Source organism: Rhinopithecus bieti, unplaced genomic scaffold (genome assembly GCF_001698545.2).
Source record: "Rhinopithecus bieti isolate Rb0 unplaced genomic scaffold, ASM169854v2 scaffold_29928, whole genome shotgun sequence".
NCBI classification, from domain to species: domain Eukaryota; kingdom Metazoa; phylum Chordata; class Mammalia; order Primates; family Cercopithecidae; genus Rhinopithecus; species Rhinopithecus bieti.
In genome coordinates this window covers 1523233-1528383 of record NW_016814053.1, presented here as the reverse complement: position 1 = coordinate 1528383, position 5151 = coordinate 1523233, and positions in this window count along the sequence as shown.

Below are 5151 nucleotides of genomic sequence, written 5' to 3'. Positions count from 1 at the left end.
AAATGGCCAGAAACTAGTTTGCAGTAGAGACAGGAGGCAGTAGAGAAGCTGCTAACAGGAGTGTTCCAGAAAGCTGGTGATGAAGAGAAGATGATAAATATTAAGGATGTGATAGCCAGAGAGAGATGTGTATTAAAGTTTATAAAAACACTTTAAGAGAGTCACTTAATTTTCAAAACATTGTTCAGGTGAGTATTGTAGGTATCAATGGTTGGGGGTGGAGTGCAAAATGAGGAATACGTGCTACTCAGTTTTCTAGAGGTAAGGAAAAATTGCAGAAAGAATTCATTTGAAAAGGAAGTAATCTTGGCCGGGCACAGTGGCACACGCCTGTAATCGCAGCACTTCGGGAGGCCAAGGGTGGGGCTCACAAGGTCGAGAGATGGAGACCATCCTGGCCAACATGGTGAAACCCCATCTCTACTAAAAATACAAAAATTAGCCCGGTATGGTGGCTCACGCCTATAGTCGCAGCTACTCGGGAGGCTGAGGCAGGAGAATCTCTTGAACCTGGGAGGCAGAGCGTATAGTGAGCTGAGATGGCACCACTGCACTCCAACCTGGGTGACAGAGTGAGACTCCATCTCAAAAAAAAAAAAAAAAAGGGAGTAATCTTAATGCCCTTAGCTTTTTTTTTTTTTTTTCATCGTTAAGAGACTCCCCTTGGAATGACAATGTCTAAGTAATTGTAGTCACATTATAATTACAAATGTAGATGATGGTGTCCCCATCTCAAAATGTAGAAAGTGAGCTTATGGTGGCTGTAACTTGATATTTGTCCAGTAAAATCATAACAGTTAGTGATATAGCTGAAACTAGACTCAACATTTATTTGTATTTATCAAATAGCCACAGACTGAAATTTAAAAGAATTTCCAATATGGAGGCATCATGCTGGTTAACGTAACCCCTATTTAACTAAAATACAGTTACATTTACTATGAAACCTCCCTTAATATTTGCAAACTTAGGTTTAATACTTTATCAGCACCAGTTCTGAATTGTAGGATATTTTCTTCCACAGTAATTTAGGAGTTAGAGGAAAAAATACCTACAGGATAAGAACACGGAGTATAAATAACAGTACACATTATTGAATAAATATTGTGTGCCTGTCAGTGTGCTATGGGTTTTAGATGTAATTCTCACAACAGATCAGCACAACAGGTGGTATTATCTTCCATTTCACACATAAGAAACTTGATTCATAAAAATGTGTTATTTGTCCACGATACCACGGCTAGTAAGTGTACTCAAGCCTAAGTCTTGTTGACTTCAAAGCAATACCCTTGAGGAAGAGAGGCTCCTAACAAATTGCTGTGTGTATGTGTGTGTGTGTGTGTGTGTGTGTGTGTGTGTGTGTGTTTTAAGCATTAAGTCCAGTAGGACATGGTGGCTGTGATTGAACAGATCTGTCATTAATCCAATTTATCTTGCTAATAGAGCCTAGTATGGCACCTGGAACTCAGTAGGCTTTCAGTAAATGCTTGGTGAATAAATGAATCAATATATATACTATAGTCATTTCAAATATTATTTCTTTGGGGAACCTAATTTAAATGTATAAAATATGGAGGCTGGGTGCAGTGGCTCACGCCTGTAGTCCCAGCACTTTGGGAGGGTGAGGCTGGTGGATGACTTGAGCTCAGGAGTTAGAGACCAGCCTGGCCAACATGAAATCCTGTCTCTACTAAAAATACAAAAATTAGTCAGGCGTGGGGTCATGCACCTGTAATCCCAGCTACTCGGGAGGCTGAGGCAGAAGAATCGCTTGAACCCAGGAGGCAGAGGTTGCAGTGAGCCGAGATCGCGCCACTGCACTCCAGCCTGAGCAACAGAGCAAGATTCCATCTCAAAAAAAGAAAAAGAAAAAAAGTATAAGGTATATGTTTTATCCCAGAAACTTTACTTTAGGGTCTAAATTCTTTCTGTAAAGGGCCAAATAATAAATATTCTAAGCTTTGTGGGCCACAAGGCCTCTGTCACAAACTCTGCTATTGTGTAAAAGCTGCCATAGACAATACACAAATGAATGCTTGTGGCTGTGTTCCTATAAAACTTTATTTACAAAAACAGAACAGTGGGACCAATTTTGTTTACAGGTCATGGTTTGCCAACCTCTGGCCTAGAAAAATTCATCACATCTAAATCATCTCAACTGGTACCCCCTACTATAGTTACTTAAGTTGCAGGCACAGTATGGGAAAAAAAAAAAAATCACCCTCTAAGAATGAGCTGTCCAATATGATTGCCACTAGCCACATGTGGCTATGAAGAACTGAAATGTGGCTAGTCTGAATTGAGATGTGCTTTAAACGTAAAATACACATTTGAATTGTGAAGATTTTGTGTTAAATAAAGAATGTAGAGCTGAGCATGATGACACACACCTGTAGTCCCAGATACTAGGGAGGCTAAGGCAAGAAGGATCCCTTGAGGCTAGCCTCGGCAACATAGCAAGACCCCAGTCTCCAAAAAACAAAAAAGTGTGTAAAATATATCATTAATTATTATTTCACACTTTGGGAGGCTGAGGCAGGTGGATCACGAGGTCAGGAGTTTGAGACTAGCCTGGCCAATATGGTGAAAACCCCATCTCTACTAAAAATACAAAAAAAAAATTAGCTGGGCGTGGTGGCAGGCGTCTGTAGTCCCAGCTGCTCAGGAGGCTGAGGCAGGAGAATCATTTGAACCCAGGAGGCAGAGGTTGTGAGACTCCGTCTCAAAAAAAAAAAATTATTTCATACTGCCGACATATTGAAATAATATATTTGATATATTGGGTTAAATAAAACACTATTAAAATTAAATTCACTTCTATTTTTTAAATGTGAGCACTAAAAATTTTAAATTGCATATGTGGCTTGCATCATGTTTCTATCGGGCAGCACTGCTCTAAGAGAATAGTTACAAAAGAGAGAGAATGCCTAACAGATTCAAACTTTTTCAGCACTGCAGACAAAGTACTTTACCCAATTATCAATGCCTCTCCATTGAAATATGCTATATATCCTGATTTCTACCGATGGTGTTATCATTATCTTTTATGTAAGAATTAAGATCAAGGCCAGGGAGGATGCAGTGGCTCACGCTAGTAATTGCAGCACTTTGGGAGGCTGAGGCGGGCGGATCACGAGGTCAGGAGCTCAAGACTAGCCTGGCCAACATAGTGAAACCCCCGTCTCTACTAAAAATACAAAAGAAAAAAAAGAGTAGCCGGGTGTGGTGGCAGGTGCCTGTAATTACAGCTACTCGGGAGTCTGAGGCAGGAGAATCGCTTGAACCTGGGAGGCAGAGGTTGCAGTGAGCTGAGATAGCACCATTGCACAGCAGCCTGGGCGACAAGAGTGAAACTCCATTTCAAAAAATATATATATATATATATCAAGGCTGGGCACAGTGGCTCACACCTGTAGTCTCAGCACTTTGGGAGGCCGAGGCCACCGGGTCATCCAAGGTCAGGAGTTCGAGACCAGCCTGGCCAACATGGTGAAACCCCGTCTCTACTAAAAATAAAAAAATTAACTGGGCATGGTGGTGGGCGCCTGTAGTCCCAGCTACATGGGAGGTTGAGGCAGGAGAATCACTTGAACCCAGGAGGCAGAGGTTGCAGTGAGCTGAGATCATGCCATTGCACTCCAGCCTGGGTGACAGAGTGAGACTCTGTCTCAAAAAAAGAAAAAGAATTCGGATCAAAATTGTTACCTCTTTCTTCCTCCACAAGTAACACATTTCACCAATTTATTTCATTATCTCACTTCTTTCTCATTTTCTCTACACTATACTTGGCCCTCATTTTCTCAGCTGAATTATCATCAAAGTCTCCTGAAAGGACTTCTTTCTTCCAACTTCTATCCATAATCTTGATACATGATTCTATACAAAGCTACTAGATACACCTAAACACTCTCTCTCCTGTTTTATATATATATATATGCATAGATATATATATATATACACATAGAGATATATATATAAATTTACATATGTAAAAATTCTGTGGCTCCCATTACACACAAAACAATATCCAAACTACTTGGTAGAGTTCTTGAGGGTTTCTAAATATATTTTTAAATTTCCATTTTCAATCTTACCTCCTTTCCTACCATTCAGAGTCAGATATAGGATTGTAGGTAAAATACAGGATGGCCAGCTAAATTTCAATATAAGCTTTAGTATATAATTTTTTTATATAGAGTATATATAATTTAATACATAATTTTAGTATATTGCTTGGGATACACTTGTACTAAAAAATAGTTTATCTAATTGAAATTTAACTGGGAGGCTCACTTCAGCAGCACATATACTAAAATTGGAGCAATACAGAGATTACACGGCCCTGTGCAAGGATGACACAAATTCATGAAGCATTCCATATAAAACTTTTCTTAAATCAAAAGAAATCTATATATAAGTATACAAATAATCAGCTCAGTGAAAATTTTAACTTTTCCTATTTTTCACAATGGTGTGTAAAATTCACTATCAAGCAATCAAATTTGATTTTTACAGAAGAAAAAAAAAAGTCCCTTAAGCGCCTAATACTGTGTTCTCCACTGTACAGAAGAGTGAAATTATACAGGGACTCACAACTTATTGAAGATAAAATAAGAAAATTATGGGAAATTTACTTAAAGCCAGGTATTTATAAGAAAACACACACCAACAAAATACTAAGAACATGAGTAAGCACTGGTTCACCTTAGTCACATTCATAGTACAGCAGAGACTATCTGAATCCAAATTCAGGCTCTGCTACTTATTAACATATACCTCTGTATGCCTCAGTTTTTTCAACTATAAAATGAGAGCCCTATCTCCCAAGGTGGCTGTGAGGATTTAGAGAATTAATACCCATTCAATGGTTAGAGCAATGCCTGACACATGGCAAACGTTCAGTAAATGCTAACTCTTACTATTCTTAGAATATTTCTGAGTTTGGTTTCCTTAGGCCTAACTCCAACCTAGGACTTATTCATAAAACTAACTTTTAAAGGCCAGGCGCGGTGGCTCAAGCCTGTAATCCCAGCACTTTGGGAGGCCGAGGCGGGCGGATCACGAGGTCAGGAGATCGAGACCATCCTGGCTAACACGGTGAAACCCCGTCTCTACTAAAAAAATACAAAAAACTCCGGAGTAGTCCCAGCT